We start from the raw sequence: 25,221 nt of genomic DNA, 5'->3' as shown, positions 1-25,221 counted from the left end.
CTAAGCCATAATAGAAAGTAATATGAAAATTACCCTTTACTGCAAGCATGATGCCAGTCGTTATTAAATCACTGCAATCAGGCTTACCTTAACTATATCAGGCACTGTCAGCATTTTCTAGTTCTTATCATCCTCTAGAAAAAAATATACTGAACATACCTCAGGGCAGTTAATTCTGCAGGCCGTTCTCCCAGCTGAAGTTTCCCCCTACTCTTCAGTTATGTGTGACAACAGCAGTGGACCTTAGTTACAATCTGCTAAGATCATCAAAAACCTCAGGCAAATTCTTCTTCTAATTTCTGCCTGAGGTAAAAAAACAGTACAACGCCGGCACCGTTTAAAAATTACAAACTTTTGATTGAAGATAAACTACACTAATTCACCACATCTCTCTAGCTACTTCCCTTGTCGAGAGCTGCAAGAGAATGACTGGAGGTGGCAGTTAGGGGAGGAGCTATATAGACAGCTCTGCTGTGGGTGATCCTCTTGCAGCTTCCTGTTGGGAAGGAGAATATCCCACAAGTAATGGATGAATCCGTGGACTGGATACACCTTACAAGAGGAATAAAGGTTTTTCAAACCCTATGATAATCTTACTTGAAACATACTGACAAGTCTGTATCATAGTGTTAATTACTGAGTCAGTGAAACGTCTATGACTAAGAACTAAGTGTTCAATTTCCATGCCTTCAAATTTAGAGATTTGAGATCCTGATGAAAAACTGGGCCTTGAGACAGAAGGTCTGGTCTTATAGGAAGTGACCAAGGCTGGCAACTGGACATTTGGACAAGGTCCGCATACCAGAACCTGTGAGGCCATGCTGGTGCTATCAGAAACACATAATAATGTTCCATTATGATCTTTGAGATCACTCCCAGAGGTGAAAAAATTTAAGCAGGTTGGTAAAATCATGGAACTGCTACAGCATGCATAATTTCTGCCTAAGGGTCCCTGGACCTGGAGAGGTATCTGGGAAGTTTCTTGTTTAGACGAGAGGCCATCAGATCTATGTCCAAAGGACCCCACAACTGCACAATCTGATAGAACACATCTGGTTGGAGAGACTACTCCCCGGATGCAGAATCTGATGGCTGAGATAAACCGCTTTCAAATTGTCTACACCTGGTATATGAATCACAGTGATTAGACAAGAATTGGATTCCACCCAAGAAAGTATTAGATACTTTTTTTAATGCTAGGGGACTGCGAGTCCCCCCTTGATGATTGACATATGCCACTGTTGTGACATTGTCTGTTTGAAACCGAATATACCATTTTCTCTTTAATAGAGTCTGTCCAAACTCTGAAATAGCTTTAGTCTGCCCCCTACCAGAAGAACTGGCTTGAGGGCTGCACCTTCATATAGGTTTAGGGGCAGGAATTGGTTTCTTATAAGGCTTGAATTTATTTCAGTTCGGAAATGGTCTCCAATTAGAGCCAGAGGCCTTAGGGGAAGGAGTGGTTTTCTGTTCTCTATTCTGACAAAAGGAATGAAAACAATTGGGAGCTTTAAATTTACCCTTAGATTTCTTGTCTTGGGGCAGAAAAACTCACTTACCCCCAGTAACAGTGGAGATATTAGAATCCAATTGTGAACCAAAAATATTTTTAACTTGAAAAGAGAGAGATAATAATGTAGATTTATACACCATGTCAGCATTCCAAGATTTAAGCCATAAAGCTCTTTTAGTTAGATTGGTTAAAGATATGGATTTGACATTGATCTTCCTAACATCAAATATAGCATCACAAATAAAATGATTTGCATGTTGAAGTAAAACAATAATGTTGGATAATTCAGAATCTGAAGATAACTGCTTTGCTAAACTGTCCAACCAAAAAGTAGAAGCAGCAGCAACATCAGCCATAGATATAACAGGTCTAAAAAATATAGCCAGAATGTAAATATGCCCTTCTTGGATAAGATTCAAGCTTCCTATCTAAAGGATCCTTGACTACAGGTAAAGGATACAATTTCTTAAACCTAGAAGAGTTAAAAGAGGTACCATTCTTTAGCAATCACATTAGAGATAGCGTCAGGAAAAGGAAATACTTCAGGAGTAATAACAGTAGTCTTAAATACAGAATTTAGACAATTACTAGCTTTATCATCAGGAAATTTATACTCCTTAATACCCAAAGTAAACAAAACTTCCTTTAAGAGAGAACGAATATATTCTAATTTAAATAAAAAAGAAAATGTTGTCTATATCAGTCTCTGACATCAGAGGAGACCCCATTAGTAGAGGATATGTCAGTATGCTGAAGGTCAGAACTTAATTCACTAAGCTTAGAAAAATGTTGCAAAAACCTTTTACATTTATTTGAAGGCAAAATAGCAGTCAATGCCTTCTATATAGCGGTAGAAATAAAATCTTACAGATGGAATAACAGTGTGTGGATTTGTACTCAGATATATTTAACAATTTGTTAAACAAGAGCCACATAATAGAGCTGAATAATTTATATTAATTACAAAAAACATACTTAGCTTTGTTAAAGGGACACTCAACACCTGCTTAAAATTTTCTAAACTGTTTCTGAGGAATCAAAATAAACTAATACACTGTCCTCATTGATGTATATCCATCTTACTACAAGCTCTTCAAGAAGACTTCATATTTTCTATGCTTATCAACAGCTTGTAATTTCTTATCTATGGTGCCATCTTGTAACGTGCATTCCACACAGACACTGCAGTCACATGACACGTGTGCAAGTGACGGCAGCTTCTTCTCTTACTTATGTAACTCAGTGATTTTTAACCTTTTTTTTGCCGTGGCACACTTTTTTACATTAAAAAATCCTGTGGCACACCACCATCCCAAAATTTAAAAAAAATCACACATTGTAGCCTAATACAGCATATATATATATATATATACACATACACACAAACACACACATACTGTATGTATTGTGCTGTTATGCCATGCCTCCTACAAACTACCCCTGCACTGGGAGTACAAAATAAGCAAAGTTTAAAAAATATGTCACACTGTTGTCAGTCTGCCGTGGCACACCTGAGGATCTCTCACGGCACACTAGTGTGCCACAGCACACTGGTTGAAAAACACTGATGTAACTTATTGAAGGCAACCAAATTGTCAATGCTTATTCACTGTAATGCACTGCAGTATATGAGGACAAAGTTTAATGTTATATCTGTAATACAGTAACTACTTCTTATTTTATAAAACATGTTTTCAACATTTTATATACTATGAACAGATCTCCACAGTCTTTATGCTTCACTCACTGTTCAAGCAATCGCCAGTCCCATGTTCAGTGGCAGAGGGGAGGGAGGAGGAGGGAAGGGGAGAGAGTCTAGTAGCCGTTTTTTTTTTAACTCACTGTTATTCAGAGAGATCTCTGCAATATCCAAGGAAATATTTATCTGTGTGTTCAGAGATCTCTGAAAAAAACGGCTGCTAGACTCCCTCCTCTCCCTGAACATCGGACTTGTGATTGCTTCTTTCAGTTATAAACAGTGAGTGAAACATAAAGACTGTGGAGATCTGTTCAGGGTACATAACATGTTGAAAACATGCTTTATAAAATAAGAAGCAGTTACTGTATTACAGATATAAAATTAAACTTTGTCCTCATATACTGCAATGCATTACAGTGAATGAGCATTGACGATTTGGCTGCCTTCAATAAGTTCCATCAGTGAGAGAAGCTGCCGTGCACACGTGTTATGTGACTGCAGTGCCTGTGTGGAACGCACGTTACAAGATGGCACCATAGATAGGAAAATACAAGCTGTGGATAAGCATAGAAAATATGAAGTCTTCTTGAAGAGCTTGTAGTATGCTGAATAAACAGCATTGAGAACAGTGTATTAGTTTATTTTGATTCCTCAGAAACAGTTTGTTCAGAAAATCTTAAGCAGGTGTTTAGTGTCCCTTTAAATACCTGTGTTTAGTCAGCTCAAATCCTATGGTAACATCAGAGGCAGGTTCAGTTTGAGACAATTGCAAAAAAACAAAATTAGAAAAAAATAAAAATAAATTAATTCTGCAAATTTATATCCATGCTCCTATGATAGATAGATATATATATATATATATATATATATATATACAGGGTATATGAATAGACCGGTCCGGTCGCCCGGTCGCCAATGGCGACCTAAATTTCTTGCGGGCAAGTAAAATTTTTAAGTTACCAGCCCGAGCGGCGACCGGACATTTTAAGGGGGATATAAGAAGCAATAATAAAAAATGTCAATTTGCCTTTCAAATATGCGCACACACGGGAAAGGAGGGTAGAAAGGGGAGGTTCTGTTAAATGCATTCAAAGACCTCCCCTTATCTTCATGGCTCTTGGTCGCTTCCTTGTCAGTTGCTACTTCCCACCCATAAGGTTGTCTGCGCGGGAAGACATGCTGCTAGAGCGGTGAGTGTTTCTTCTCTGTGTGTGTATTAATGAAGTATGGGTTAAAGTGACTATATAGTTATGGTAGGCAGCTTGCTCATGTACATTATGCCGACGTACTCCAGGGTCCTCTGCAGAACTGCAGCACAATGTACATGAGCAAACTGCCTACTGCACAATTTTTCTGGACGCTACTTTTGCTTCAAAAACTGATTTTACCAATTCGTAGAGAACATACCATCTCCATGCACCCAGTCAAATCTCCTAGTGCGGCACTGACAGTTGCGCTAGTAGTTGAAAGGCAGCCGGGCAGAAAGAGGGGAAAAAAAGTGTTTTTAACATGCTCGTTATGCCAAAGCTCTATAGGTTGAAGGGTGGCAGCATTAAATATACTTAGTCAATTGTGACCCCACATATGCTGAAGTAAAAAAAAAAACAGCTCAATGATATCTTTTTTTTTTTTTTTTTTTTTTTTTTTTTACCCTTAGTGGAAAATAAGTCAAGATGGTACATACAGTATTACAAAGATAGTATCCCTGTTTTTTTTTGCAGTTGGTGATAGAAAAATATTTTCTAAAGTTAAATCCTTTTTATTAATACTCTAGTCCCAAGTAGTAAGCGGCTTGCAAAGCATTCAAATTGGGACCTCTGTCTGCAATTTTTTTGCAGGAAAATGTAAATTTTTGGCGCAAAAAAAATGGCACCCTATGACGTAAATAGCATCATCACATGCGCGACATGCAAAGCTGAAGAGGATTTCTAATACACTTATCACTCTAAAAAGCAGGTAAGAATTTTGATTGTATAAACAAAATGAACCAAAATAAAGCTTAATGGATGCTTTTTATTATAGCTGCATAAAATGTGATTATCAACGATCCATATAGGATAACATAATACTTAGCATCCTAATTTATAAATAAATTACTAGCTCCAAAAAAAACCTGTATGTTTCACAGACTCTATCAACCTTGACATATTTAGCCACAAATAAAGTCACTAAAAACAAATTATGCCTACCTGATAATTTCCTTTTCTTTTCGTGGGAAAGAGTTCACAGCCGCATTCATTACTTATGGGAAATAAGAACCTGGCCACCAGGAGGAGGCAAAGACCCACCAGCCAAAAGGCATAAATACTCCTCCCACTTCCCCTATCTCCCAGTCATTCAGCCGAGGAACAAGGAACAGTGGAAGAAGCATCAAAGTGAAAGGGTGCCAATAGATAAAAACATCACCACCTCAAAAAAACGTGCGGGGGGCTGTGGACTCTTTCCGACGGAAGAAAAGGAAATTATCAGGTAAGCATAATTTATGTTTTTCTTCCTAATGGGAAAGAGTCCACAGCCGCATTCATTACTTATGGGAAATTTATACCCAAGCCAAAGAGGAGACAGAATGCCAAAACGGGAGGGTAAGAGGCGGACAAATAAAGGTACCCACCTAAAAACAGATTCCCAAGAAACACAAAGTCCCAGTTCGTCCGAAACAGGGAACGAAAAACATTTTGCAAAATGCGGTCCCAGAGACACAAATCTACCAACAGTCCAAAGAACCTAGATAGAACCACAAGTGGGCCAAACGAGAGCACCCACCTCCAGCACAGCATCTGACAGGGGCAACAACCCCGCCACAGCCCCTCACCAATCGAGGGACCCCGACTAAAAATTCCCAGAGGGAAGATACAAGACAGAAGAAAGTAACACTGCCCAGGGTGATAAAGTGACAACCCTAAGCCATTCTGTAAACTACACCCGAACAGACTATATGAAAAGTCCGGAAGGGACCAGAAGAGAAACAAACTAATCTTAAACCCAGCAAACACCAGGACAGCGAGACAACGTGGACCCATGCCACCAAATAAACAAGGACGTGAAGGAAAAACTCTCACACCAGAGAGCAGGTGAAAACAGACCGAGTCCCACACCTCAGACCACAAGAGATTGAGGACGTCTCACAAGCAAGGAAAAAATTTCCGTAGCCAGAGAAAAACTCAGGAGACAGAAAAAAGGATGATAAAAACCAGTGGCGCAAAAATAAGCAGAGCCCCCATCCGAAAATGGATGCGAAACATCTTGCTCATGCGCAGCTGAAACAGCACAGACCAACACAACACCAATATTGTATGTATGTATGTGGTACTTGTAAAGTGCGGCTAATCACCTGTAAGGGTCTCAAGGCGCTGCTTATTTTATCGACCTCAGAAGGATGAAAGGCTGAGTGAACCTGCAACCCTTGGGATGCTACAGAGCTTAGCCACAGTGCCTTAGCATGCTGAGCTATATAGACCTCAGAACAGCGGAACATCCTTCCTGAATCAAACTTTCTGAGGAAGGAGATCCCCAGGATCCAACTTCCCCCGAGGGTTCTGAAAAAATACCTCACAAGGAACCTCAAAGTGCCTGCTAGCGTTCAAGGAACAACAGTTGCCCTGGACACCAAAGCAACCCTCAGCAAACTAGGTAGTAAAACTAACCGTAGGTCAAATCAGTTGACCAATAGAAACCATCCCTTATACAAAAGCAAGGGAAGGACCACCCGGCATGCTTGAGAAAAGCGACTAGACCCCGGGAAAAAAAAACCTGAAACCGGAGTACACAACCACTAAGGGCAAGCCCGCAGGAATCAGATAGAAAAAAGCAATTAATCGCAGCTGAGTACAAACTCAGGAACTGCCACCTGCTAGATAAACAAGCTAACCACTAAACCACCTGGGCTCAATAGCTTATCAGCAGACAAAGAAAAATGACTGCAGCTGTTTCCCACAGTAAAGCTTCCACTTACTCGGCAGCAAAGCTGATCCAAGAGAGACAAGAGACCCTCAGGAAAAACCACAAGACAGGGAGCACATGTCCCCAGGACACCCAACCAATCAACAAATGATTGCACAGGCACAGAACGCCCAAGAGTTGAGTGACCAGCGCTAATCCTAGGACCGAAAGGAAAAAAGACCTCCCAAAACCCAACAAAAGGTCCAAGACTGAGAGCAACCGCTCGAGCCCCCTTAACACAAGCAATACGGCGACCAACAAGTCCACCTCATGCGCCGTGAACAAGTCTGCAGAAGGCAGAGACAACGGGAAAAGATGACAAACCGAGCAAGAACTAGTCCTAGACGCGAAAGAGGAATGGGAAAAAGGAACCCCCTTACAAGAAGGCCCAGAGCCCATCCTCCGTCAAGGTATCAAACCGAAAATACCCTAGACTCCCTAAAAGGGAGACAATAGGACCCATCCTTACCCAACCCCAAATCCAAGGGGACTAACAGGAAGATACAGATAGGACAAAGAGCTAGACTGCTCCAAACCCTAGACACTCTCCCGAGATCCACGATGGAATCAAAGGAGGAAACCAGACTTCCATAAGTCAACACCCAAGGCAACATGCCCCAAGCCGACCAGCGGCAGGCTATCTCAATGAGGAAAAGTAACTTCAATCAAATGACACAAAAGATACTGCGAACCACACCTGCAGCACGAGTCAATTAAGGAAAAACCCTTAACCAGTAGCACCGAGGTACAGGACTTCAAGAACCGAGCCCGTCTTAGGCCCAAACCCCCAAGGGGCGAAAAAGACGACCCGGACACCAGTGATATCCAAAATCTCATCAGGGCCTAAAATCTCCCAGGGGCAGAGGTAGAGACATTGGCCACCTACACACAATAACCTAAACTACACAATGGCAAAGACTCAAGGAAAACCATCAACAGTAGCTCAAAAGGGCATAAACAGCTCCACACGGTAAGGACCACACCAGGGATGTGAAGAAACACAGTGGGACACCACCGGTCCCGACGTCAGGTGCGGACTGACACGGACCAGCCCAAGCGCTTCCGACGTCCAGACCCAAAGATCCAGAAGAAAAGTGTTTTTTTTTTTAAACAGCTGAACGAACAGTAGGTCCTGCCGTACCAGCCATGTTCAACATGCGTCACTAACAAGTAACAAGTCACACTCAAAACTCAGGAAAAAAATCTGGGAACAACTTCCGTAGAAGAACTTGAATCAAGCAATCCCAGAATCCCCATAGGGAAAACTGAAAGAAAAGTAATCCGAACCGGATAAAGGAAATAAAAGGGCAATCGCAGGCATCCGCCCAGAAGGAACTATGTTTCCGCTGGACCTGCCAAACGGAAACCGTAACCTCCAGAAAAAAAGACTGGGAAAGCTCACAGTAGACCGACCGGGGAGAGACACATCCCCACTAGCCTATCTCGAAGAACCTTGTGAGAACCGAAACGGACTATAAAGAAAATGATCCCCCAATAAATCAAATGTTTGTCTTAATAGGACACGCAGCCGCACAATCCTATAATGAAATAAACAGCAAGGGGGAACAAACACCCCCGGGAGGAATATTATAGTGCCATTCTGGGTCTGAACATCCGGAATACAAGATAAACAGATATTGGGAAAAAAACGACTGGCACCTGACACCAATGGCTGGGGGCACTCACCACCTCCGATGACCAGAGCTCAGCGGAGCAGACTCTTTCCTCCGTCGCCACATACTCAGGAATGCGGAAGGGAAAGAATCCCCACCCAAGCATAGAAACGCGCCCGGTCACCAGATGCCCCGCGAAATTCCAAAAAGTGTGCCCCTAAACTGCAGCAAAAACCAGGCCCACAGAAAAAGTTAAGCAAGTCTAAATAAAATAAAAAAGAACAAGCCAATATGTGCCACATAGGCATGTGTCTCGGCCTCAGAGCCCCTATGCACATACACAAGCAGGTTGAATCACATAAGAAACATGATAAAAAATAAACCCTTACCTGTTCACTATCCACCCAGATCGGTACAGAAGGTGCCTCAGAGACCCATAATTAGCTGTCACAATTAATCACATTACAGTCAATGTAATAAAATGAAACGATCTTACCGGAATCTACGCCGTGGAACAGGAACACGGCCCTTCAAGTGTGATGAATAGTAGCATCGCCTCCGTTATGGACTTGAGAGAAAATAGCAGGTAGCGAAACTAAATTCGGCAACGCCAAGTGCTAAAGGAGCTGTTAATACGAGTCGGGATGGTGTCGCAGGGGAAGCTCCCACTGCATCTCCTGACTCTCACTTTCGCCCAGGCACTCCACAAGAGACTGACAGTACTACTTAAAACTCCCATCCCATGTCGAAAGGGTAGCCCCCTCCATAAGAGACATATGAAAATAAAATAAAAATAAAATAATTTTAAAGAAAACTTCTGACATCTCTGCTAACCTCCTGGGACGAAAGGCAAAGAATGACTGGGGGATAGGGGAAGTGGGAGGAGTATTTATGCCTTTTGGCTGGTGGGTCTTTGCCTAATCCTGGTGGCCAGGTTCTTATTTCCCATAAGTAACGAATGCAGCTGTGGATTCTTTCCCATTAGGAAGAAAAAACAGAATTTATGCTTACCTGATAAATTACTTTCTCTTGCGGTGTATCCAGTCCACAGCTTCATCCTTTACTTGTGGGATATTCTCATTCCCTACAGGAAGTGGCAAAGAGAGCACACAGCAGAGCTGTCCATATAGCTCCCCCTCTAGCTCCACCCCCCAGTCATTCGACCAAAGGTTAGGAAGAAAAAGGAGAAACCATAGGGTGCAGTGGTGACTGTAGTTTAAACAAAAAAATGTTATACCTGACTTAAATGCCAGGGCGGGCCGTGGACTGGATACACCGCAAGAGAAAGTAATTTATCAGGTAAGCATAAATTCTGTCCACGGTTTCATCCTTTACTTGTGGGATACCAATACCAAAGCTTTAGGACACGGATGAAGGGAGGGAACAAGACAGGTACCTTAAACAGAAGGCACCACTGCTTGCAAAACCTTTCTCCCAAAAATAGCCTCCGAAGAAGCAAAAGTATCGAATTTGTAAAATTTGGCAAAAGTATGCAGTGAAGACCAAGTCGCTGCCTTACAAATCTGTTCAACAAAAGCCTCATTTTTGAAAGCCCATGTGGAAGCCACTGCTCTGGTAGAATGAGCAGTAATTCTTTCAGGAGGCTGCTGGCCAGCAGTCTCATAGGCCAAACGGATGATGCTTTTCAGCCAAAAGGAAAGAGAGGTAGCAGTCGCTTTTTGACCTCTCCTCTTACCAGAATAGATAACAAACAAGGAAGATGTTTGTCTGAAATCCTTAGTTGCTTGTAAATAGAACTTTAAAGCACGAACTACATCAAGATTGTGTAACAGACGTTCCTTCTTCGAAGAAGGATTAGGACACAGAGAAGGAACAACTATTTCCTGGTTAATATTCTTGTTAGAAACAACTTTAGGAAGAAAACCAGGCTTGGTACGCAAAACTACCTTATCTGCGTGGAACACCAGGTAAGGTGAATCACACTGTAAGGCAGATAATTCTGAAACTCTTCGAGCAGAAGAGATAGCTACTAAAAACAAAACTTTCCAAGATAATAACTTAATATCTATGGAATGTAAAGGTTCAAACGGAACCCCTTGAAGAACTGAAAGAACTAGGATTTAGACTCCATGGCGGAGCCACAGGTTTATAGACAGGCTTGATTCTGACTAAAGCCTTAGCAAACGCTTGAACGTCTGGTACCTCTGCCAGACGCTTGTGTAAAAGGATAGACAGAGCTGATATTTGTCCTTTTAGGGAACTAGCTGACAAACCTTTCTCCAATCCTTCTTGGAGAAAGGACAATATCCTGGGAATCCTAATCTTACTCCATGAGTAACCCTTGGATTCACACCAACAAAGATATTTCCGCCATATCTTATGGTAGATTTTCCTGGTGACAGGCTTTCTAGCCTGAATCAGAGTATCTATAACTGACTCAGAGAACCCACGATTTGATAGAATTAAGCGTTCAATCTCCAAGCAGTCAGACGTAGAGAAACTAGATTTGGATGCTTGAACGGACCCTGTATTAGAAGATCCTGCCTCATTGGCAGTGCCCATGGTGGGACAGATGACATGTCCACTAGGTCTGCATACCAAGTCCTGCGTGGCCACACAGGCGCTATCAGAATCACCGAAGCCTTATCCTGCTCGATTCTGGCGACCAGACGCGGGAGGAGAGGAAACGGTGGAAAAACATAAGCCAGATTGAAGGACCAAGGCGCTGCTAGAGCATCTATCAATACCGCCTTGGGGTCCCGGGACCTGGACCCGTAGAGAGGAAGTTTGGTGTTCTGATGGGACGCCATCAGATCCAATTCTGGAGTGCCCCATAGCTGAGTCAGCTGGGCAAATACCTCCGGTGGAGTTCCCACTCCCCCGGGTGAAAAGTCTGACGACTTAGAAAATCCGCCTCCCAGTTGTCTACTCCTGGGATGTGAATTGCTGAGAGATGGCAGGAGTGATCCTCAGCCCACCTGATTATTTTGGTTACTTCCGTCATCGCTAGGGAACTCTTTGTTCCCCCCTGATGATTGACGTAAGCTACAGTCGTGTTGTCCGACTGAAATCTGATGAATTTGGCCGCAGCTAGTTGAGGCCATGCTTGAAGAGTGTTGAATATCGCCCTCAGTTCCAGAATATTTATCGGGAGAAGCGTTTCTTCCTGAGACCATAAGCCCTGAGCTTTCAGGGAGTCCCAGACCGCACCCCAGCCTAACAGACTGGCGTCGGTCGTTACAATGACCCACTCTGGTCTGCGGAAAAATATTCCCTGTGACAGGTGGTCCTTAGACAACCACCAGAGAAGAGAATCTCTGGTCTCCTGGTCCAACTGAATTTGAGGAGACAAATCTGCATAATCCCCATTCCACTGTTTGAGCATGCATAGTTGCAGTGGTCTGAGGTGTATCCGAGCAAAAGGGACTAAGTCCATTGCCGCTACCATTAATCCCATTGCCTCCATGCACTGAGCTACAGATGGCCGAGGAATGGAATGAAGAACTCGGCAAGTAGTTAAAAGTTTCAACTTTCTGACCTCCGTCAGAAATATTTTCATTTCTACTGAATCTATTAGTGTTCCTAGGAAGGGAACCCTTGTGAGTGGGGATAGAGAACTCTTTTTGACGTTCACCTTCCACCCATGAGACCTCAGAAAGGCCAATACAATCTCCGTGTGAGCCTTGGCTCTGTGAAATGATGGCGCCTGAATTAAGATGTCGTCCAAATAAGGCGCCACTGCTATGCCCCGCGATCTTAGAACCGCCAGAAGGGACCCTAGCACCTTTGTGAAAATTCTGGGAGCAGGGGGGGCGGAGCCTGGAGAGCCCGAGAATGGCCGCACAATTTGTATGCTCTGACTCTAATTGTACTATAATTATCTTTATTTGCTACTTTTTGATGAGATGAACTCTGCAAAGCTGCCCAAGCATACCCTGGACTTTGATTCATTAGCCGTGGAAGCTGAATTTAATGCAGGGTGCCACTTCTTTGACCTAGGACCGGAACTGCATCCTGAATCTATATGAGCGGTGGCCATTTTAAAGACCTCGTGGCTACAATATTCTCTAACTACATCCAGGCTTCCAATCTATGAGGACTATTATCACCACTAAGACCCCCCGGCGGATACCCTTGGTAGACCTGTCGTTAGGACGCAGTGTTACCTCATCAATCACTGCAGTACAAATATAATCACAAAACGTTCTACGCTACTGGCCCGCCATATACCAGATGAGACATGGAGATTGCAACCTTTCTTCTAGAGGAGCTACGATGCCTACTTGAAGCACACAGAGTAGCCTTTGAGGAAAAATTGTACATAGCATTTCATGGCAAAGATGATTGCGCCCCACAACAGCCTCTTGAGATTTTTCCAACACCCCAAGGAACTGCGCCTGTACCTCCATGCTTGATGCCTATTACTAAGACACCCCAGAGGGACTCCAACCCTATTCCTATAGTACCCGAGGCTCTGGATATCAAACTTGCTAACACAACCTACGCTATAGTCAGCCACAATCAATGGGAGACAGCTCGGAGAAAAAGCATCATCACCCGCAGCTCCACTTCCACTATAGCCCGGCTGCCGAGGGCACAGATTGGTAAGGTGATCCTGGCTGATGACTGCATGCAGCTACACAGATCCACACAGCCGTGAGTAGCGCGGTCCCCACGAGTCCCAGTCATATCAGCTATTAGTTCACACTCACCGCTCCTACGCCAGAACTGGGATCCTGGGGGCTAGCTGGGGGCTGCTCTCTCTAGATGCATCGAGGTACCTTGCGATGGACTCCCCTACTCGCAGCCTCTGCTTGCTACTGCAGGTCATCAGGTATTCTTGCCGCACTTAGATTGGACTAACTGCGGCTCCCTTTGAACTGCCTCAATGAACAGTATGGATACGGTGTCCATCCAAGAAGGTTCCCTCTGTGCACACTAACTATTGAATGCTTTACTGCCTATACTAAGTGCAACGCTTCCTAGCTAAGAATTATCCATGGGATGGATGTCCCTTTATGTTTTGTTTATGTTCTTGCCGTTCCAAGCTTTTCAGTATCAGAATCTGTATTATATTGCCTTAAAGTTAGTATAATGTTTAGCGGCAGTTTATATATAGCCATTGCGAGATCCTGCAGTTATTTATCTGGAGTTAAAGTCTCTTTTTTTCACACTGTCTGTTTTTAAACTTGCTAAAATATTTACTCTATTGCCTTAAATTAGCATAATGTTTACCAGCAATCTGGCCATGTCCATCAGAGGACTCTACAGCTCTCTACTTAAAACTACACTTTCCCTGAAACAATATCTGCTTCAAATTCACAGCTATGTGGGTTACATGGGATCCTATTGTTGGTTAACAAAAATGGTTGCCTCATATAGTCTATCACATATATATTCATCTACCACCCACTTATGTTGTTATAAGCATGTCATCTAAAACATCTTGCAGTTATAGGATTATATATATTTATCTATCTCCTCAGTGGTTTAGCTTATCACTTCGGGACGGTGTCCTGCTGTCAGCGGCCGAGATAGCCGGGCAGATACTGGTTACGCTACAATTCGCACTACCTATTCATTATACTATTAATATTTTATTATATTATGTCTAAAGGATCCCAATTAGTTCTTAATTATACCTCCCTTTCCTATAATTGTGGGGTCATATCTCATCCTACATGTGTAACTCTAATTTTGCCTCGTAGGTCCCTGCTTTTTGGGTTAATTACAGTAATTCTCCTGTTCATTGGACTTTAAATATATCCTACAAATATAGCCTCGGGGCCCTGAGCACAGCCTCCCCTATAAAGGTTAATACTACATTTGTTGCAAATCTCCTACTTGAACCACGCAATTGGCGGAGCCCTTATTACACTTTTTCCATAGCTGATAAATATGATTCACTTCAACTCCTTTGCTATCACATTTCTAATTCTAAAATATCCCTTGTTGTTATGTAATGCAATAATAAACAAAAAAACCTGAGGTCCCAATTATGAGATCCATAAGTGGTCTGTCCTTTTTTTTTTAGTTAGCCCTCTATTAGTATCATCACTCCATTGAGAATGAGGTCCAAGAGAGACCTCCTATATAACTGAGAGGGCTTCAATTGCTATTGGCACGTTTAATTTATTTATTTATTTTTCCCATGGGTGTTCTCTTTACTTCACTACAGCAACTGTTTATTTTCTAAGCTTTCTATCATATAGACAACAGTCATCGCTTACTACATGTAAACTTTTATTTGGTAATTGGTATTATGACTCTCGTTTCCATAAGTATTGCTAGAGACTAATCTACCTTAAGCTTTTTGCTACAGCAGATTCTGCTAAATGCATATGTCTTTCTCAATATGTCACCTGTTTTATCCACTTTGTCATAAGTCTATTTGGAATGTAACCACCCAATGTTGTAACACTTTATTTGTATGCCAAAATTTCGACCTCAATAAAATTAAAAAAAAAAAAAAAAAAAAAAAAATATTCTGGGAGCAGTGGTTAAACCGAATGGAAGAGCCACGAACTGGTAATGCTTGTCTAGGAAAGCGAACCTGAGGAACTGATGATGATCTTTGTGGATAGGGATATGCAGGTACGCATCCTTTAGATCCACGGTAGTCATATATTGACCTTCCTGGATCATAGGTAAGATTGTCCAAATGGTCTCCATCTTGAATGATGGGACTCTGAGGAATCTGTTTAGAATTTTTAGATCCAGGATTGGTCTGAAAGTTCCTTCTTTTTTGGGAACCACAAACAAGTTTGAGTAAAAACCCAGACCTTGTTCTGCAATTGGAACTGGGTATATCACTCCCATCGTATGTAGATCTTCTACACAGCGTAAGAATGCCTCTTTCTTTGTCTGGTCTGTAGACAGACGAGAAATGTGGAACCTTCCCCTTGGAGGGGAGTCCTTGAATTCTAGAAGATATCCCTGGGAAACAATCTCTAATGCCCAGGCCTGAGGGAAGAGAGAGAGTCTGCCCCCTACTAGATACGGTCCCGGATCGGGGGCTACCTCTTCATGCTGTCTTGGTAGCAACTGCAGGCTTTTTGGCCTGTTTACCCTTGTTCCAGCCCTGGTAAGGCTTCCAGGTTGCCTTGGGCTGTGAAGCGTTACCCTCTTGCTTTGCAGCTGTAGAGGCTGAAGCCGGACCACTCCTAAAGTTACGAAAAGAAAGAAAATTAGCTTTGTTTCTAGCCTTAAAGGGCTTGTCCTGAGGGAGAGCATGGCCCTTTCCCCCGGTGATTTCTGAAATAATCTCTTTCAATTCTGGCCCGAAAAGGGTCTTTCCCTTGAAAGGGATATTTAATCATTTGGATTTTGACGACACATCGGCCGACCATGACTTGAGCCAAAGCGCTCTGCGCGCCATAATGGCGAAACCTGAATTTTTTGCCGCTAACTTAGCTAATTGCAAGGCGGCGTCTGTGATAAAAGAATTAGCCAGCTTTAGAGCCTTAATTCTATCCATAATTTCGTCATATGAGGTCTCCGTCTGGAGCGACTCCTCCAGCGCCTCAAACCAGAAAGCCGCTGCAGTAGTTACAGGAATAATGCAGGCAATAGGTTGGAGAAGGAAACCTTGTTGAACAAAAATTTTCTTAAGTAAACCTTCTAATTTTTTATCCATAGGATCTTTAAAAGCACAACTGTCTTCAATTGGTATGGTTGTGCGCTTAGCAAGTGAAGTAACAGCCCCCTCTACCTTAGGGACCGTCTGCCACGAGTCCCGCCTGGGGTCAGTTATGGGGAACATTTTCTTAAAAATAGGGGGGGGGGACAAAAGGGACACCTGGTCTATCCCACTCCCTAGTAACAATATCCGCAACCCTTTTAGGGATCGGAAACACATCAGTGTATACAGGGACCTCTAGGTACTTGTCCATTTTACACAATTTCTCTGGGACCACCATAGGGTCACAATCATCCAGAGTGGCTAATACCTCCCTGAGCAATACACGGAGGTGTTCCAGTTTAAATTTAAACGCTAATGAATCTGACTCTGCCTGATGAGAAACCTTTCCTGAGTTGGAAATTTCTCCCTCAGACATCAAATCCCTCACCCCCACTTCGGAGTGTTGTGAGGGTACATCAGATAAGGCTACCAAAGCTTCAGACTGCTCATAATCTGTTCTTAAAACAGAGCTATCGCGCTTTGCAGGAAAAACTGGCAGTTTGGATAGAAAGGCCGCAAGGGAATTATCCATAACTGTCGCTAGTTGTTGCAATGTAATAGGGGCAGACGCACTAGAGGTACTAGGCATCGCTTGAGCGGGCGTAACTGGTTGTGACACATGGGGAGAGGTAGGCGGACTATCCTCATTACCTTCAGTCTGAGAATCATCTAGGGCCACACTTTTAAGTGCAACAATATGGTCTTTAAAGTGTATAGACATATTAGTGCAATTGGGACACATTCTGAGAGGTGGTTCCACCATGGCTTCTAAACACATTGAACAAGGATTTTCCTTAGTGTCAGACATGTTTAACAGACTAGTAGCATACACAAGCAGGCTTGGAAAACACTTTAATCAAATAAATAAAAAACACAATTTGAAAAAACGTTACTGTGCCTTTAAGAAATAAAAAGAGCACACAATTTTACAAAACAGTGAAAATGCACCAATCCTTTTCACAGTATGTACCTAAGGCTTTAATATGATTGCACAGCAAGTTTCAGAACGATTAACCCTTTAATGCCAAACCGGAGCAGCCTAAAGCCAACAACCGGTTAATTGACTACAGCACCTTGCCACAGCTTACTGCTGTGGCCCTACCTGCCCTTAGGGATCAGATTTGGGGAAATAAAGCTTCTTCTAGGCCCTCAATCAGCAGCTGGACCCTCCATGTGAAGCAGCATGAAACAGCCTTTCAATTCTAACTGCGCATCTGAGGCGCAAAATTAGGCCCCTCCCACTCCACTCCGGAGTTGTGAGGCCTACAGAAATCACTTCTAAGTGACTAAATTTATGCCATGTGGATAATAACCACAGTAAAACACTCCAAAGTGCTTAAAAAGGCGTCTCCAACGAGAATTTCTTAAATAATCGATTGCCCTCCATTAGTGTCAACCAGCCTAATTAGCCCTGTTATGTAAGCATTCAATTCTATACTAAGTCTCAAAACATAGCTTACCCTCCCCACATGGGGATCTTGTCAGTCTTCTAGCATTATCTCAGTCTTGTCTAGAAATAAATGACTGAACATACCTCATTGCAGTCAGGCCTGCAAACTGTTCCCCCCAACTGAAGTTTTCTGGTACTCCTCAGTCCTGTGTGGGAACAGCAGTGGATTTTAGTTACAACATGCTAAAATCATTTTCCTCTCAGCAGAATTCTTCATCACTTTTCTGCTAAAGAGTAAATAGTACAAACCGGTACCATTTAAAAATAACAAACTCTTGATTGAAGATATAAAACTACAAATCTAACACCACATTCACTTTACCCTCCCGTAGAGAGACCCTAGTGCTTAGAGCCGGCAAAGAGAATGACTGGGGGGTGGAGCTAGAGGGGGAGCTATATGGACAGCTCTGCTGTGTGCTCTCTTTGCCACTTCCTGTAGGGAATGAGAATATCCCACAAGTAAAGGATGAAGCCGTGGACTGGATACACCTTGCAAGACAAAAGAGCACTGAATTACTGACTCAATGCATGTATACAAACAATATATAACAACTTTACTTAAAAAGTGCGCAATCCATAGCTGAGAGTGTCTTATATATTAAAAGTATATACTTACCATGTAAGACACCCATCCTCATATAGCAGACAGCCAAACCAGTACTGAAACATATCAGCAGAGTTAATGGTAGAGGAGTATAATGTCAATCTGTAAAGGGAGGCAGCAGATGATCCCCACGACCGAATTTACAGAGAGCCCTAGAATAGATTTCCCATAGGCGAAAACATGGTATCATCAGGCAATACTCCCTTCACATCGCTTAGACAAACACTGTACTTAGAGAGGAACTGGGCTTTAATATTCTTAGAAGCGCCTTTCACAGAAGAAATCAAGCACATCATGCTTTATCACCTTTTAAGGAGGCAAAGTTTGTAAAACTGAGGTATGAGTGAGGTGGGAGGTGTATTTATAGGCATTTGAGGTTTGGGAAACTTTGCCCCCTTCTAGTAGGAATGTATATCCCATACGTCACTAGCTCATGGACTCTTGCCACTTACATGGAATAAATGTTCTATATAGTCATTCACACACACACGCATGAACGTTCACATGATTTCAATTTTTACTACTGAAGCCAAACGCACTTCCTGAATGGGATCGGTGGCTGTAGGGCGTGCCTAGCATCATAGGTACTCCCCCTGACCCGATCCCATCACTGAAATCTCGCAATCATGATTTCAGTAGAAAAATTCAGCCTGTCAGGGAAGAGTTAAAGAAAACCCGAAATGTCGACACTTCGATTTTATATGTTGTGAAAATAAAGTGAAAGATTTTAAAGACATGTGATGTGTGCCATTCTGTGATTGATCTGATTATATTTAAGATATTAAGGAAAACACCAGGGTAGAATGAAGATAAGAGACTAAGTGATTGGCAATATGTGTGTATATATATATATATATATATATATATATATACCATATATATATATATACCATATATATATATATATATATATACACCATATATATATATATATATATATATATACACCATATATATATATATATATATATATATATATATATATATATATATATAGCAATTGTGTGGATGGAGGGCACTCACAGGATTTAATTCAATAAGTATAATTTATTTACATTACTGATTACATATATTACAGAGTGTCGACCGCACTCTCAAAACGTACTCCCGAGATTATTTCCTGCATCGGGAGTACGTTTTGAGAGTGCGGTCCGCACAGGACCGTCTTTAACACAGGGCAAAAGGGGCAGCTGCCCTGGGCCCAGTCTCTGTTGAGGGGCCCAAGAGTCCTTTAAAAAAAAAAAAAAAAAAAAAATATTTTTTTTTTTTTTTTTTTTTTTTTTTTATGGTTCATACCAGACTGCTGATTTGACATGGGGAACACACACATTCAGTCCTAATACTGTCACAGTCAAAAGTACTCTGCTTATATATAACTGTGCCAGACCGTGCCGGTGTCATGTGACATGCCAAGCTAGTGCCATGTGCTGTTTTAGATGTGCACTGTGCAGCACTGAATGCAAAGCCCTTACTCGGCATCCAGCCATTTCCCACTGCATCAGAAAAGGTCCTACTGGGGTTACCACTGTTACCAGGTAACTGCTCTGGTGGTGGGGATTGTTTCTGGGTAGGGCTAACTGTGGGCGCATGCAGCAGAAAGCTGGAGCGGCAGGCACATGAGGATTTGAGCATCTGTGCAGCTGCATACACTGCTCTCTTCAGTCTTGAGGCTGTGTGACTCATCTCACACTGTATCCATGCAGCCTTGGACAGACAGCATCCAGTCTACTGGTCCCCTTAGCCCTGCTCTTTCTGCTGTGGCCCTAAGATCAACTAACTGAAGTTTGTTAGGGGAATAGTGCTTTGTAGAAAGGTGTCAGTGGGAAGAATAAGTGAGTGCACACACGCCCCTCCCCATGCAGCATTGTCTAGTTCAGGGTGAGAGGGAACTTGTTCCTAGCAAAGAAGCGACATGTGCTGGTGTGGCTGATGTATAGCGTCATGCTGATACTTCACACATTAATGTAAGGTTTATTTTTATAGTTTTTATTTTCTCTCTGTCTCAGATTTTACAGCTTCCCATAGTAGTTCTGCTGTTCCAGTCAGTAAACTTATATTTGTCTGCACCTCCATGCTTCCTCTTTTACCTTGCTTTGCTCCTGTTGGCTGCCCTAAAGCTCTTTAACCAGCTAACCTCACACCAGAATCACATTCAAAAGAATATTAAATGAATCCACAGTGGAGGAATTTATATATTTATTTACTTATTAGTACTACTTAGATCCAGTTTCACATATTGCATTTTTTTTTTTTAAATGATTAGCCCAGCAGTGGATGATCCACCGCTGGGCTAATAATAATAAAAAGAATTGATTTAGTTGTTTTTTGGGATGTTGGGGTGGAGAGCAAAATTGCATGGGGTGGGGGGGGGCCCAAGAAAATGTTTGCCCAGGGTCCAATCAATATTAAAGACGGCCCTGGGTCCGCACTTACTAAGACTATGAATCTGTTTTGAAGAAGGCCTCAGGATAGGCCGAAACGTTGACACTCTGTAATATATGTAATCAGTAATGTAAATAAAGGATAATTATTGAATTAAGTCCTGTGAGTGCCCTCCATCCACACAATTGCTCTATACTGTCTATTTGAGGATAGCACCCAGGCACTGGCAACACAGATGTAGAAGGAGTGCTAGGCCACCGGCTACAGTATATATATATATATATATATATTTATCAAAAACATATATTGTAAAAATGAAAAAAATGACATCATACCTTAACCCCTTAGTGACCAGAGCACTTTTCCATTTTCTGTCCGTTTGGGACCAAGGCTATTTTTACATTTTTGCGGTGTTTGTGTTTAGCTGTAATTTTCTTCTTACTCATTTACTGTACCCACACATATTATATACCGTTTTTCTCGCCATTAAATGGACTTTCTAAAGATACCATTATTTTCATCATATCTTATAATTTACTATAAAAAAAATGATAAAATATGAGGAAAAATGGAAAAAAACACACTTTTTCTAACTTTGACAACCAAAATCTGTTACATATCTAAAACCACCAAAAAACAACCATGCTAAATAGTTTCTAAATTTTGTCCTGAGTTTAGAAATACCCAATGTTTACATGTTCTTTGCTTTTTTTGCAAGTTATAGGGCCATAAATACAAGTAGCACTTTGCTATTTCCAAACCATTTTTTTCCAAAATTAGCGCTAGTTACATTAGAACACATATCTTTCAGGAATCCCTGAATATCCCTTGACATGTATATATTTTTTTTTAGTAGACATCCCAAAGTATTGATCTAGGCCAATTTTGGTATATTTCATACCACCATTTCACCGCCAAATGCGATCAAATACAAAAAATTGTTCACTTTTTCACAAATTTTTTCACAAACTTTAGGTTTCTCACTGAAATCATTTACAAACAGCTTGTGCAATTATGGCATAAATGGTTGTAAATTCTTCTCTGGGATCCCCTTTGTTCAGAAATAGCACACATATATGGCTTTGGCGTTGCTTTTCGATAATTAGAAGGCCGCTAAATGCCACTGCGCACCACAAGTGTATCATGCCCAGCAGTTAAGGGGTTAATTAGGGAGCTTTTAGGGAGCTTGTAGGGTTAATTTTAGCTTTAGTGTAGTGTAGTAGACAACCCCAAGTATTGATCTAGGCACATTTTGGTATATTTCATGCCACCATTTCACCGCCAAATGCGATCAAATTAAAAAAAACGTAAAATTTTTCACAATTTTAGGTTTCTCACTGAAATCATTTACAAACAGCTTGTGCAATTATGGCACAAATGGTTGTAAATGCTTGTCTGGGATCCCCTTTGTTCAGAAATAGCAGACATATATGACTTTGGCGTTGCTTTCTGGTAATTAGAAGGCCACTAAATCCTGTTGCGCCTCACACGTGTATTATGGCTAGCAGTGAAAGGGTTAATTAGGGAGTTTGTAGTGAGCTTGCAGGGTTAATTTTAGCTTTAGTGTAGAGATCAGCCTCCCATCTGACACATCCCACCCCCTGATCCCTCCCAAACAGCTCCCTTCCCTCCCCCACCCCACAATTGTCCCCGCCATCTTAAGTACTGGCAGAAAGTCTGCCAGTACTAAAATAAAAGGGTTTTAAAAAAAAAATGAATTTTTTTTTTAGCATATTTACATATGCTACTGTGTAGGATCCCCCCCTTAGCCCCCAACCTCCCTGATCCCCCCCAAAACCGCTCTCTAACCCTCCCCTCTGCCTTATTGGGGGCCATCTTGGGTACTGGCAGCTGTCTGCCAGTACCCAGTTTACAATAAAAAGTGCTTTTTTTTTTGTTTGTTTGTTTTTTTCTGTAGTGTAGCTTCCCCCCCCCCACCCCCCACAGACAAACCCCCACCACCTTGCTGATTGTTTTAATTTTCATTTTTTTTATATTTTTTATTTCCCCATTTTCTGCAGTGTAGCGGTTCCCACCCGCTCCCTCCCCGTGCACGCGCCCGCCCCCACCCTCTCGTGCACCAGTGCGCGCCCCCAGCCACCCCCGTCCACGATCCCGCCCCCCTTCACATCCACAGGGCCATCGATGGCCGCCACCCGCCTCCCGGTCCGGCTCCCACCCACCAACACAGGGAGCAACCGATCTCCGGTGCAGAGAGGGCCACAGAGTGGCTCTCTCTGCACCGGATGACTTAAAAAGGTTATTGCAGGATGCCTCCATATCGAGGCATCACTGCAATAACCGGAAAGCAGCTGGAAGCGAGCAGAATCGCTTCCAGCTGCTTTCCACACTGAGGACGTGCAGGGTACGTTCTCAGGCATTAACTGCCTTTTTTCTGAGGACGTACCCTGCACGTCCTCAGTCGTTAAGGGGTTAAAGGGACAGTCTACTCCACAATGTTATTGTTTAAAAGGATAGATAATCCATTTATTACCCATTTCCCAGTTTTATATAACCAACTGGGTTATAGTAATATACTTTTTATTTCTGTGATTATCTTGTATCTAAGCCTCTGCAGACTGCCCCTTTATTTCAGTTCTTTTGACAGACTTGCATTTAAGCCAATCAGTGCTGACTCCTAAGTAACTCAATGGGAATGAGTATGTTATCTATCTATGTAACTGTAAAAAAAACTGTCAAAATGCACTAAGATAAGAGATGGCCTTCAAGGGCTTAGAAATAACCATATTAGCCCACCTAGGTTTAGCTTTCAACAAAGAATACAAGTGATCAAAGCAAATTTGATGATAAAAGTAAACTGGAAAGTTGTTTAAAATCGCATGCCCTATCTGAATCATGAATGTTTAATTTTGACTAGACTGTCCCTTTAAACTTACATCACAAGCCATGGAACTTTTAGACATAAACATACGATATCTTGAAAGTCATCTTTAAATATCATATAATCAACACCCTGTAGTTAAGAATAAATATATCTGGATCTATTATCTGCCTAATTAAACAAAAACTCAATGTCCTTTGATGTTTCACTTCCTTGATTAGTTAATACCTCAATGATTCTACTATTCAAAATCCTTCAGTGCTAACTCTATCTTAAAATGTGGGTGGTTGCTGCAATTAAAAATCATTTTAAGTCTTTGTTTTTTGTTCCAGCAGTTTCTTCCTACAGCGTCAGAATATGCAGTATGTTTGTGTACATTTCCTTACATAAAAAGCCACTAAGTAGTAGTTATTTTATTCAAATATAAATATTGTCCACAGGTAATAAACACAAGCATTAAAGCCATCATGCTTTTCTATTCTAGAAACATACAAATCAAGTCGCTGTCCCCTACAAAGGAGGGATATGTCCACTTTAAAGGGACAGTCTACACCAGAATTTTTATTGTTTGAAAACATAGATAATACCTTTATTACCCATTCCCTTGTTTTGCACAACCAACACAGTTATGTAAATACACTTTCTACCTCTGTGATTACCTTGTATCTAAGCCTCTGCAAACTGCCCCCTTATTTCAGTTCTTTTGACAGACATCCATTTTAGCCAATCAGAGCTTGCTCACTGGAACTCCACGTGTGTGAGCACAGTGTTATCTATATGACAAACGTTAACTAACACCCTCTTGTGTTGAAAAACTGTCAAAATGCCCTGAGAGAAGAGGCGGCCTTCAAGGGCTTAGAAATTAGCATATGAACCTCCTAGGTTTAGCTTTCAACTAAGAATACCAAGAGAACAAAGCAAAATTGGTGATAAAAGTAAATTGGAAAATTGTTTAAAATTACATTCTCTATCTGAATCATGAAATATTTTGGACTAGACTGTCCCTTTAATCCTTTAATTATAAATACCATCACGTATCTGATGTAGGGTTGCCACCTGTCCAAATTGACCCGGATAGCCAGGTTTCAAACTGTGTGCCCGGATTTACAGCTTACACAACGCCGGACATGCACATGTCAGAGCTTACATGGTGGTAACTGCACTTTTCTTCTGAGTCCACCACATCCACCATTCCCTCAACTCTTTTTCCAAAAGAGCACAGTGCCTCCTCCTCTAGCAGCAACACTGTTGCTTTAAACCGCATGACCATACGCCTTCTCATCCCTTCTTTTCCCTCATGTGGTGCTGCCATCTGAGGCAGCACACTGCGTGATTTTCAGACAGGAGGCCAAAGAGAAAATGATCTATGGTAAGGGGGGAATAAGCAGCTGGGGTTTGTTAGGACTGTTACTTATCTTGCTTAGGGACCTTTGTGTGTGCTGCATGCTTGGGTGAACAAATATGCTCCCAGCCTCAGCCCCCCCCCCCCCCCCCAACTATGACCAGCTAACTAACTGGATTATACCTTCTTCTTTAG

The 25,221-nt window shown here is 42.0% G+C and overlaps 1 protein-coding gene across 5 annotated transcripts in view; it reads right to left on the bottom strand.

Moving 5' to 3' along the window:
* PHF14 (PHD finger protein 14) overlaps nucleotides 1–25,221 on the bottom strand; it is an 809,709-nt gene that overhangs the window by 750,256 nt on the left and 34,232 nt on the right. The gene's annotated exons all lie outside the window — the stretch shown is intronic.

The sequence above is a fragment of the Bombina bombina genome, chromosome 5, assembly GCF_027579735.1.
Source record: "Bombina bombina isolate aBomBom1 chromosome 5, aBomBom1.pri, whole genome shotgun sequence".
In the NCBI taxonomy this organism is placed as follows: Eukaryota; Metazoa; Chordata; class Amphibia; order Anura; family Bombinatoridae; genus Bombina; species Bombina bombina.
This window is presented reverse-complemented; position numbering and strand designations above follow the sequence as displayed.